At 35.8% G+C, this 13,590-nt stretch overlaps 1 pseudogene; it reads left to right on the top strand.

Annotated features, from left to right (window-relative positions):
• The first annotated feature begins 229 nt into the window (after positions 1-229).
• Positions 230-13,590, top strand: part of LOC129517866 (40S ribosomal protein S2-like) — a 53,040-nt pseudogene continuing 39,679 nt past the window's right edge.

Genomic DNA, 13,590 nt, shown 5'->3' on the forward strand with positions numbered 1-13,590 from the left:
TCGGTGGTTCAGCAGTTGAGCATCTGCCTTCAGCTCAGGACATGATCTTAGAGTCCTGGGATGGAGTCCCACATCAGGCTTCTTGCAGGGAGTCTGCATCTCCCTCTGCCTATATCTCTGCCTCTCTCTGTGTGTCTCTCATGAATAAATAAATAAAATATTTAAAAAAAATAAAAATAAAAAATAAGACCAGCCATATTAGCAAGGAAAATGGCTGTTAGCGTGGAAAATGGCTCTTGCATCCTTTCCGTCTACCACCTTCATCATATGCAGATTTGCTACTTTACAGTCGCATAAGGTTCCTGCAAATTTAGGCATCATGTACGTATAACAGCATCCCAAGCATAAAGTAATGCATAAGTGTAAAAGGCCTTCTCTGAGAAAACAAAAATATTTTTCAGAAGGCTCATAGAATATGCCTTGGATTTCATTATCCAAAAGATTATCTACTAAAGGGACAATAGAAAATTACTATCCAGCATTCTTTGAGTACAGGTGCAAAAAAATGCCAATTTAAAAAAATTATTTAAGTTCTATTTAATTAACATATACTTTATTATTAGTTTCAGAGGTAGAATTCAGTGATTCATCAGTTGCCTATAACACCCAGCACTCACTACATCAAGTGCCCTCCTTAATGCCCATCACAGTTACCCCATCCCTTCACTCCCTCTCCCCTCCAGCAACCCTCAGTTTGTTACCTATATCTAAGAGTCTCTTATGATTTGTCTCCCTCTGTATTTTCATCTTATTTTATTTTTACTTCCCTTCTCCTATGTCATTTGTTTTGTTTCTTAAATTCCACGTATTAGTGAAATCATATGGTATTTGTCTTTTTCTGACTGACTTACTTCACTTAGCATAATATCCTCTAGTTCTGTCCACATCATTGCAAATGGTGAGAATTCATTCTTTTTGATGGCTAAGTATTATCCCATTATACACACACACATATATGTATGTGTGTACATATGTATATGTGTGTGTATATACACACACACACCACATCTTCTTTATCCATTCATCTGTCAATGGACATCTGGGCTATTTCCATAGTTTGGCTATTGTGGACATTGCTGCTATAAACTTTGGGGTGCTTGTACCCCCTTTGAATCACTATGTTTGCATCCTTTGGATAAATACCTTAGTAGTGCAACTGCTGGGCCATAGGGTAGCTCTATCTTTAACTTTTTGAGGAACCTCCATACTGTTTTATTTATTTATTTATTTATTTATTTATTTATTTATTTATTTATTTATTTATGATAGTCACACAGAGAGAGAGAGAGAGGCAGAGACGTAGGCAGAGGGAGAAGCAGGCTCCATGCACTGGGAGCCCAACGTGGGATTCGATCCCGGGTGTCCAGGATCGCGCCCTGGGCCAAAGGCAGGTGCTAAATCGCTGCACCACCCAGGGATCCCCTCCATACTGTTTTTAAGAGCAGCTGCGCCAGTTTGCATTCCCACCAACAGTGTAAGATGGTTCCCCTTTCTCCACATCCCCACCAACATCTGTTGTTTCCTAAGTTGTTAATTTTAGGTATTCTGACCGGTGTAAAGTGGTAGGTCATTGTGGTTTTGATTTGTATTTCCCCAACGCCAATCGTGATGTTGAGCATTTTTTCATATGTTCCTTGGCCATTTATACGTCTTTGGAGAAATGTCTGTTCATGTCTTCTTCCCATGTCTTGACCAGATTTTTTGTTTTTGGGTGTTGAGTTTGATAAGTTCTTTATAGATTTTGAATACCACCCCTTTATCTGATAAGACATTTGCAAATATCTTTTCCCATTCCGTAGGCTGCCTCTTAGTTTTATTGACTGTTTCCTTTGCTGTACAAAAGTTTTTTATATTGATGAAGCCCCGATAGTTCATTTTTGCTTTTGTTTCTTTTACCTTTGGAGACATGTCTAGAAAGAAATTGCGGCACCCAAGGCCATAGAGGTTGCTGCTTGCATTCTCCTCTTGGATTTCGATGGGTTTCTATCTCACATTTAGGTCTTTCATTCATTTTTAGTTTATTTTTGTATATGGTGTAAGAAAGTTGTCCAGTTTCATTCTTTTGCATGTGACTGTCCAATTTTCCCAACACCATTTGTTGAAGAGACTATATTTTTTTTCTGATATTCTTTCCTGGTTTGTCAAAGATTATTTGACCATATTGTTGAGGGTCCATTTCTGGATTCTCTATTCTGTTCCATTGATCTATGTATCTATGTTTTTATGCAGTCCCATACTACCTTGAGGATTACAGCTTTGTAATACAGCTTGATGTCCAGAATTATGATGGCTCCAACTTTTTCTTTTTCAACACTCCTTTGGCTATTCAGGGTCTTTTCTGGTTCCGTACAAATTTTAGGGTTGTTTGTTCCAGCTCTGTGAAAAATCTTGATGGTATTTTGCTAGGGATTGCATTGAATGTGTAGCTTGCTTTGGGTAGCATAGACATTTTAATAGTATTTGTTCTTCCAATTCATGACCATGGAATGTTTTTCCATTTCTTTGTGTTTTCCTCAATTTCTTTCGTAAGTGTTCTATAGTTTTCAGAGTACATATCCTTTACCTCTTTGGTTAGGTTTATTCCTGATTATCTTACGGGTTTTGGTGCCATTGTAAATGGGATAAATTCCTTGATTTCTCTTTCTTCTGCCTCATTGTTAGTATATAGAAGTGCAACTGGCTTCTGTGGATTGAATTATATCCTGCAACTTTGCTGAATTCCTGTATCAGTTCTAGCAATTTTTAGATGGAGTCTTTCTGGTTTTCTACATAGAGTATCATGTCATCTGTGAAGAGTTAAAGTCTGACTTCTTCTTTGCTGATTTGCTTGCTTTTTCTTTTTGTTGTCTGATTGCTGCAGCTAGGACTTCCAGTACAATGTTGAAATAACAGTGGTGAGATTGGACATCCCTGTTGTGTTCCAGACCTTAGGGGAAAAGCTCTCCTATTTTTCCCTGTTGAGGATGATATTTGCTGTGGGTTTTTCATATATGGCCTTTATGATATTGAGGTATGTTCTCTCTATCCCTGCATGGCAGAGAGTTTTTATCAAGAAAGGATGCTGTATTTTGTCAAACACTTTTTCTGCATCTATTGAAAGGAGCATATGATTCTTGTCCTTTCTTTTATTAATGTGATGAATTCTGCTGATTGACTTGTGGATGTTGAACCACCCTTGCATCCCAGGAATAAATCTCATTTGACCTTGGTAAATGATCCTTTCAATGTACTGTTGGATCCTATTAGCTAGTATCTTGGTGAGATTTTTTGCATCCATGTTCATCATGGATATTGATCTGTAATTCTCCTTTTTGGTGGGTCTTTTTCTGGTTTGGGGATCAAGAGAAAAATGCCAAGAGTTTTATCAAGAAGAGATAAAAGGTAAAAAGATATTACGCATATAAGAATGTCTGCCAGAAAAGCTTTTAACTAAAAGCATAATTTTTAAATTATACAATATTTCTAAAATCATGTCTATCTAATTTTTTTACCAAAATTCACATGGAAATGCAAGCAATTATATTTACCAAATTCTGGTAATGTTTATTTCTGAATGGTTGAATTTGGGTTAATATTTCTGTTTTCATCTTAATCTGTTACTTGAATCATTATTGAGCATGTGTCAATTTTATAATATTAGTAAACCAATTATTCTTTTAAAAGGGTTTGCACTAATTCCTGTAAAAATCAAGATGTTTTCCATGGCAGTATTGTTACTAGGAATTCTACTGAATCAGAAACTGTGTTTGTAGTTTTCCCAAAGCCTTTTCTTATTTTTCCTTTCTTGTCATATGTCTTCTTGCCAGTGGTTCCACTGGTGTTACTTATGCTCATGATAGTATTTAGCTATCTATTTAGCTATCTATTTTTACCCCTTTGGTTATGATGTATACCAGTTTACAACTTTACACACCCAGAAAAGAAGAAACCAAGAGACTTTCTCAAGATGATAATGTTGGAGTCCAAACCTCTAAATATCCAAGGTCTATCTTGCCCTCTAAAAGTATCTGATTCTGGAGATTTCATTTCTTTGTTTCTATGACTCTTATTCACTGCTCTCCTTTCTCCTAAAAAGCGGACAGTGGGTGCAAGGAGAGAGGAAGTTGAAAATGAAAGAAAAATGGATGGCTCTCACAAATTAGAATACCTATTGTTTTCCACTTTATGTTTTTAAGTATTGAAAAAAAAAGTTATTTGAGCTATTTGGAAAACTGTTTGATTTTGAAAAAGATATTTGAAATTCGTCCAACTTGAGCTTCAAGGTCACTGGATTAAGCTGTATTCTTCATCGCTTCTACTGAAGAAAGTAAGACTCTGCTGTCTTTGCAGTCATATATGTTTGTCACCTCATTAGTATCACTCATTTTTTTGCTTTCTGTTTATTCTTTCGTATACATTTTTTTTTCTCTCTAACTACTTTCTTAAAGTTTGAAAGGCATATCTTGGCGTCTAAGTGGAAAATCAGTTTATAAAATTCTTCTCTATACTTACATGACACATAAGTCATTCCTATTTCCCTGGAGACATATACTGCTTCCAGTTAAATTAACATTTTCTCTGGAAGATTCTTATCTTTACTAAAACTATGTTAGTTTTCCCTTCTTAAACTATTCGTATTTAAATTCTTATTCTTAGGGCTTCAATTTATTGAAAAACTTCATTTGGTTTAAAAAGTAACTCCAAATATATTTCAAAATTAAGGTTTAGAAATCTGTAAGTTTTGAAAGAGAAAAAGCACTAAATAAAGTATTTTGTTTTTATTAACAAAATTCTCGTTATTTTTATACTTTAAAGGAATCTAGCTACATTAGTTACCTATTATTATGTAATAAATTGCCCCAGCTAATTTAGCACCTAAATGTAGCAGCTAAAAACAACAATGTCTATTATATCAGCGTTTCTGTGGGGCAGAAATGCAGGAGTTTCACCAATTGCCTTCGGCTTTAGGTCTCTTAAGAGGCTATAGTTAAGCTGTTCATTGAGGCTGCTCATCTTCAGGGTTAAATGGTATGAGGATTGTGATCTATATCCAAACCCCCTCATGTGGATGTTGGTAGGCCTTAGTCCCTTTCCAGGTAGGTCTTCTAATGGGACCTCCTCACAACATGATAGCTGGCTTCCTTGAAGGGTAAGCAATATGAGAGAAAGTGAGATACAGCACCAAGACAAAAGCTGCCATCTTTTTATACCATAATACCAGAAGTCACTTTTTTTAAAAGATTTTGTTTATTTGGGGATCCCTGGGTGGCTCAGCAGTCTAGAGCCTGCCTTTGGCCGAGGGCCTGATCCTGGAGACCTGGGATCAAGTCCCACGTCGGGCTCCCTGGATGGAGCCTGCTTCTCCCTCTGCCTGTGTCTCTGCCTCTGTGTGTGTGTGTGTGTGTGTGTGTGTGTCTCGTGAATGAATAAATAAAATCTTTTAAAAAAGAAAGAAAAAGATTTTATTTATTTATTTGTCACACAAGAAAGAGAGAGAACATAAGCAGGGGGGAGGAGCAAGGGCAGAGGGAGAAGCAGACTCCCCACTGAGCAGGGAGCCTGATGCAGGACTCAATCCAGGACCCTGGGATCATGACCTGAGCAAAAGGCAGATGCCACAAAAGGCAGATGCCACCTAGGTGCACCAGAAGTCACATTTCATCACCTCTTCACATTCTATTTATTAGAAGTGAGTCAGTAAGTCCAGCAAGTCTCAAGGAGGGAGGATTACACAAGATAGTATATACCAGAAGGCAGGAATTTTTGGGAACCAATTTAGAGGCTACTCACCACACTAGCATATTAACACTTCTCCAGATTCACAAAATTTGCTAATAAACCAGGAATATTTTTCTTTATAAACTCTGAATTTGCACTGTTGGGAAATTATGTATATAATTTGATATCATCCAGCTATAACTAAGAAAAAGGAAAAAAGGTGCTACAAAATTCCATCTACATTTTTAAATCATGAAGACTGAGATATTTAGTTAGGCAGAGATATTTAGTTAGGGATTTTAGAGATAGAGACAATAAAGGCAGAGAAATACAGAAAGACAGAGATAGAAATATAGTATGTATATAGTTATCAACACATATGTAGATATCAAGATAGATAATATATTACTATATCATTAAGGTATGGCAGGAAACAAATTGTATACTCAAAAGCGTTTAACTGGAAAATAGATTTTAAAAGACTCTATGAAGGTGTGGGCACAGTTAAGGTATCTAATAAGGGACTAGTGACAACAGAAAGCCATTATGGCTCCTGGGCCAGAAGAGGCAAGAGGAGGAAAAGATGCTATCTTGGTGAAACCTGGAGCCTTCGAAGAGGAAGTGCTCTTATGAGCATATAAAACACCTATGGATTCTATTTAAATACAGATTCTGATTCAGTAAGCTTGGAGTGACCCAGAGATTCTGTTTTTTCTAATAAATTCTCAGGTGATGCTGATGCTGATGGTCTACTGGAAATAACAAGGGCCTAATTACTCAATCACCATAGAACCTCAAGGAGGCAAGGAAGAAATGGAAAGAATGAACACACCAGTCTCTTTTTTTTCTTTGCCCACCTTCTAGAAGTTACTCCCATTGTCTAATGCAACCAAAGCCAAGGGCTGTGAAGAGAATCTCTCTGAGGCCCAGAGCAGAACAAAGAGAGCCAAAAATATATAGGACCTTGTATAGTTTCTTCACACATGTGCACATAGGTCCTCAGCTAAATAGTTGAGAAGGCCACTCTGTGGATCTCCAGGCTTCTCTCTGTTTATCTCTCCTCTCAGATAATCTTTCCTATGAACTCTAGCTGCTTTGGTTTCTCCAAAGTGTCATCTCTGTCTTCTCATCTTAGAGGCGTCTTCTGGGCTCTACCTAGGTTCCCCTCTCTACATTATGCTTTTGTTATTTCCAGGTTTTTTTATTGTTTCCAAGATTTTCCATTTTTAGATACTTCCAACACAATGTATATTTCTAATATGTTGCCTGTTTTATTATTTCAGGCAGCAGGGTAAATCTAATCTTTGTTACTCTATCTAGGTTTGAAGTAAAAGTCTCTCACATGAATTGTTAATGATTTATTGTTTAATCAGAGACACTCTTAGTTATAGAATTACATTTTTGACGTATAAACTGAATCTAATAGTACTTTAAGGAAGATAAGGGCAGGAGGTTGGATAAAGGATTGTATTTTGAAATTTAAAAGGCAAGATTATACTAGTATGTTAGCCTTATCATTTAAAAATAGCAGTGGTAGAAGTGCGTTAAACAACAGAACTCAACCTAGTAAATTTTAAGATGCAATGGACTTTATTGAATGATTTATGAATTGGGCAGAATCCCATCTAACATAGAAAGGAGCTCAGTTGATTTTCAAAGGCAGAGGGGGAATGGAAAAAAGGAAATTATTAGCAAAGAATGCATTATATTAGGCAAGATAATTTTCGTTAGGGGAAAGGAATGGGTCTATCAGTAAATTTCCTAGTATTGACCAGGAAATTCCTGGTTGACAGGTTACAGGTTACATGCTTAGGGGAGTTGAAACTATAGTTAGGGTACATATTAAATCTTAATTTACTGACATGGGGCACTTAACATAAGTGATTCCATTTTTGGCCTGTGGTTTTCTTTTAAATAAGTGTATCAATAATTAACTCCCAACTTTTTACATTTTAATTCCAGTCTCACTTCCTGAGTATTTTGTGAATTATTTAACAGTTGTATAAGGATGTTTTATGACTCATATTGGTCCAAGAATTTTAAATGTCTTTTAGGTATAAATAAAGTCAGGAAAATGTAATTTAAGACCCCGAATAGCCAAGGGAATATTAGAAAAGAAAACCATAGCTGGGGGCATCACAATGCCAGATTTCAGGTTATACTACAAAGCTGTGGTCATCAAGACAGTGTGGTACTGGCACAAAAACAGACAGATCAATGGAACAGAATAGAGAATCCAGAAGTGGACCCTCAACTTTATGGCCAACTAATATTCGACAAAACAGGAAAGACTATCCACTGGAAAAAAACAGTCTCTTCAATAAAAGGTGCTGGGAAAATTGGACAGCCACGTGCAGAAGAATGAAACCAGACCATTCTCTTACACCATACACAAAGATAAACTCAAAATGGATGAAAGATCTAAATCTGAGACAAGAATCCATCAAAATCCTAGAGAAGAATATAGGCAACACCCTTTTTGAACTTAGCCACAACAACTTCTTGCAAGATACATCCATGAAGGCAAGGGACACAAAAGCAAAAATGAATTATTGGGACTTCATCAAGATAAAAAGCTTCTGCCCAAAGAAACAGTCAACAAAACTAAAAGACAACCTACAGAAGGGAAGAAGATATTTGCAAATGACCTATCAGATAAAGGGCTAGTATCCAAGATCTATAAAGAACTTATTAAAGTCAACATCAAAGAAACAAACAATCCCATCATGAAATGGGCAAAAGACATGAACAGAAACTCACAGAGGAAGACATAGACATGGCCAACATGCACATGAGAAAAATGCTCTGCATCACTGGCCATCAGGGAAATACAAATCAAAACCACAATGAGATACCACCTCACACCAGTAAGAATGGGGAAAATTAACAAGACAGGAAACAACAAATGTTGGAGAGGATGTGGAGAAAGGGGAACCCTCTTGCACTGTTGGTGGGAATGTGAACTGGTGCAGCCACTCTGGAAAACTGTGTGGGGGTTCCTCAAAGAGTTAAAAATAGATCTGCCCTACGACCCAGCAATTGCACTGCTGGGGATTTGCCCCAATAATACAGATGCAGTGAAACGCCAGGACACCTGCACCCCAATGTTTCTAGCAGCAATGTCCACAATAGCCAAACTATGGAAGGAGCCTCGATGTCCATCGACAGGTGAATGGATAAAGAAGCTGTGGTCTGTGTATATAATGGAATATTCCTCAGTCATTAGAAACGACAAATACCCACCATTTGCTTCAATGTGGATGGAACTGGAGGGTGTTATGCTGAGTGAAATAAGTCAATCGGAGAAGGACAAACATTCTATGGTCTCATTCATTTGGGGAATATAAAAATTAGTGAAAGGGAATAAAGGGAAAGGAGAGAGGATGAGTGAAAATATCAGTGAGGGTGACAAAACATGAGAGACACCTAACTCTGGGAAATGAACGAGGGGTGGTGGATGGGGAGGTGGTTGGGGGGTTGGGGTGACTGGGTGATGGGCACTGAGGGGGGCACTTGGCGGGATGAGCATTGGGTGTTATGCTAAATGTTGGCCAATTGAACTCCAATAAAAAATTTTTTAATAAAAAAGGTAATTTACAGGTAAGTAAAGAAAAATAAAATCAAAACAAAAACAAAAATAATTCATGTAGTATAACATGTCTTATATAAATGTAACATTATATTGTGGTCAGAATAGTGGTTACCTTATGTGAAGTACTGATAGGGAAAGGAGGCAATATTCTGGGCTACTGAAAAGATTATTCTAAACTAGGTGGTGAATTCACGAGCATAAAAACTCACACAACATGAAAATTCCTCAATCTATACACTTAAGATTTGTGGCCTTTATTGTATGGAAATTATAACTCAATAAAAAAGTAATTAAAAATCATTGACTCCTGCATATTTGCCACAGATCAAACTGAAATCTACCCCTGAGCTTCCCAACAGTCAATAAACACACACAAAAAGAACATCTATTTAATTTCACAAATCACTGTACAGAAAAGATAAAAAGAAACATATCATAATTAACTATAACCTAGTTCTTCAATACTCAAAGTCTATAAACAAATGCATATAAATATCTGCTTTTAGTATCAGTTCAGGGGAATAGAGGGAGAAGGATGGTTGTATTGGGTGTAGGTTGAGTAATATAAATAATTTATAAAGTTAATTAACCAAACTTGCTTGATATTATTTCTTACACCTTTCTTAAGCACATCCTAAAACCATGTCCTAATTATGTTACAGGAAATAAAGGGTCATAGTTGTCCCAGGAGCAAACAGGAAATGATTCATCTAGCTATTGTGGAATGTACTGAACATTCCACAAAAATTCCTTTCCCCTTTCTGAGACCAATAGCTTGAATCATGAGTCTCGTGAACAGCTGTGTAAGGCTTCCTGCAATTTCCTGTGATATTATATACTGTGTTACACATTCATGAAAATTCCCTTATCACTTGTAACCTAATAAGGTAGAGAGACTATTGTTAAATAATCAGAAATGTGTTGGCCTCTGTCAACAGTGACCACCTATCCACTCACACAGGCAGAAGGAATGGTTCAAAAATTGGAAAGCATAAGTAAAATAGGCTGGCCAAGAGGATTTATAGAGCTATAAAAAAACTATCACCTCTTAGAATAAATGTGAAAAATCTGTATATGTGTTTGTCAACATTAAAAACAGTTCTCAAAGAAATACTAATCTGGCACCAAGGAAAAATGAGGTCAAAACTGTTTCTTACTCACTCATTTTCTCCTCAAAGTTGAGATAATAAGTTCTAAACTAAGCCATTTAACTAGTTTTAGACAATGTTCAGAGCAGCAAGCTTCCCATTAGCAAATATTGTGGGATTAGGTAAGAAGAAGCAGGTGAAAACCTGAAGGAAATTAAATTTCTTCTAGCACTTTTCTTTTCCCTAAGATAATTTTGTTGTACTATAACCTCTTGAACTGAAGTTTCATTAATTTGTAATTAATTCACAAAGCAGAAGACCTTTCTATTATGTTCCTAAAGTAATAAACAATAATTATTTTAAAACAATAAAGTAATTTTTTACAAAAATTAAACTGTTATAATTTTCTTAATAATTAAAACCAAATGGTTTCAGCTTTCAGTTTCACAGTTAGCAAAAAGCCACTACTTTTAATATAATAACATTTACTGTCAGTGTGAATTTTTTCTTTTCCTTCCAAAGAGTATTTTAACAAAGCTACTCAAAATAATTGCGATTATTGGGATGTTTTACCTTAGAGCAAAATTTATGGCAAGCAGAGATGCAATCATATAATAATAAAAGGCATTGTAGTACATTATTTCAGGCTAAATTGCTAAATTCTTCCTGTGGAATTTCACACTCTACCTCAAGAAGTGAATCATCCTTTTGTTCCATTGGCATTTAGTATCCTACCCTAACCAGTTGAATTAGTCTGTGGTTTGCCATGTAACATAACCTCAATCTCTGAAAAAATTACCATTTAAGTAATATCTTTAGATTCATGGGCCCAATTTTAACATAAAGGAGAAGAGTAGTTAGGATCATTTCTTTCTAAGTTTTTCCTCTTTAATGAAATATATTTTATACCATCAATTATAGCCAAAAGATACCTTTTTTAGAATTGAATGGATCTTAACAAGCCCTTTCATTTGAACTCTCATTATATTTCTTTTTTGCTCTGAGAGAGGTTAAATGTTTCTTTTCTTTTGAAGACAGTCTAATATATTTGTAAGTTATATTATGTAAGGTTGTTTTATTTTTTCCTTTAAAAGAGGATGATAAATGCTCATAAATGTATGCAGGTTTATTCTTTGGGAATAATTTTCCCTGTGTTCCTCACATATTATCCCAATTAACTCTAATTGAAGTTATACACATGTATAGATAGGGAATTTACCCTTATAAAGGTAGGAACAGAAGTGTTTTAAACAGCTAAGCAGATGGTCAATGCTTACCATGCTTTTGTAAAATAAGTGCTGCTGACCAGAAAAGCATAAACAAAAACTTCATTTCTAATAAATGATGTGGTTGCTCTGATACCCCACTTGCTTCTTAAAAGAACTATCTGGATAATCCTGGGCAATTTATAGGGTATAATAGTTTGGGAATATGTACACATGTGATTTAATTAAAAGAAGCAAATGATAGATACCTGCACTGAGTATAACAGATCAGCTCTTGTCTTTGTGTCACAAGTCAGAAAATATTTTAGGAACACAATCTTTTTGGTTTTTTTAAGATTTATTCATTCATTCATTCATTCATGAGAGATACAGAGAGAAAGGCAGAGACATAGGCAGAGGGAGAAGCAGGCTCCTTGCAGGGAGCCCGATGTGGGACTCATCCCAGGACTCCAGGATCAAGCCCAGAGTCAAAGGCAGATGCCCAACCACTGAGCCGCCCAGGGACACAATCTTGATTGGAAAATATGTTTGCTTCATCACTTGCCTTTAAGTTTTTATTGGAAGTGTTTGCTACTTACATAATTACTATTCTAGTCAATTTTCCTTCCTCCAGTTTCTATTATCCTAATATACACCTCTTTAATTATCTCAAAAATATCACTTTTATATTTTTACTGTTGCTTAAAAGCCTTCTTGCTCTTACCACTCATTGCTAGAAATTTAAGTCTTGTCAAATGACAAAACAAACAACTTAGTAACACGTTTGATGCCCTTTATTTAAGAGGAAAACACCCATGGTTTGATGAAGTACAGTGCCTTGCAAACAGTGGAACACCGTTTCTGAGGGCAAGACCAAGTTTTATGGAGCCTTAGAAGAGATAACACAGAAAAAGGGCACAATTGGCCAAGAGGTCAAAGATTTCCTTTTAAGGCCACCATGCTCTATTTTCTAGGGTAAGCTAAGATAGCTAAAGCTGAGTTGGAGTATTGTGATTGGTATAAGTTTGGATTCCTCAACAACTGTTTCTTATACGTGCAGACTGATGTAGGTTTAGGTTTGTGAGATAGGCCAGTCCAATGGGAGCACCTCCATCTTGTGGGTCCTGATATACAAATTAACTTTTTCAGTCTAAAATCCTAATACTGTATTTCAAGTCCCCTGGCAACCTAATTTCCAGCCTTTTCTCTCACATGTTACCTGCAATGGCAACCCTTAGCTGCATCTATCCCAATGTACTACTCCTCATACTTTTTCTATTCCCTTGTAAGAGTCATTTCCTTTAAAACATCTAACATTTGAATTCTTTTTCTTGTTTGGTTTATCCCACCTTTTAGTGTTTTTGTAACACCTCTAAGAACATATATGCCAAATATTTATTTAGTATCTAATCTCATACTACTTGTAATGGCTTAATATTACACTACAGTGTCAATTATGTATCAATTTCTTACTTTTATGTTACCTTGATCTGTTAAATTCTTTTTTATTGTCATTTCATTTCCTAATGTCTTTCCACATAGAGAATAAATTGTAAATGATAGAACTTGTGGTATTCAAACCATTTAACCAAAATGCAATGAAAAAGAAACATACAATTCATGTTCTATGAATTTTATATTCCAGTGGGAGAATGGATAAAAGTATACAATTAACTCCACAATTATTATTTAATTGCAATTGTAGTGGATGCTCTGGAGCATAAAAGTGCAATATGAGTATTCTTTCAATCAACATGTTTTTATTGTAAACAAGGGAAAACAATTTTCCCTTTACTGTTCTAGGTTCTTGGCTGAGACCCCCTGTAATAAAAGACATATTAACAGAAAAAACAAATTTAATAACATGTATATCTTCTGTATACATGGAAGAGACCCCAAAAAACTGAGTAACTCTCCAAAATAACCCAAACCACCTCCTTAAATACCATCTCCAACTAAAGACAAAAGATGTTTGAGTGTGAGGAGCCAATTATGGGAGGCAATCAGA

The sequence above is a fragment of the Nyctereutes procyonoides genome, unplaced genomic scaffold (assembly GCF_905146905.1).
Source record: "Nyctereutes procyonoides isolate TBG_1078 unplaced genomic scaffold, NYPRO_anot_genome, whole genome shotgun sequence".
Taxonomy (NCBI): Eukaryota; Metazoa; Chordata; class Mammalia; order Carnivora; family Canidae; genus Nyctereutes; species Nyctereutes procyonoides.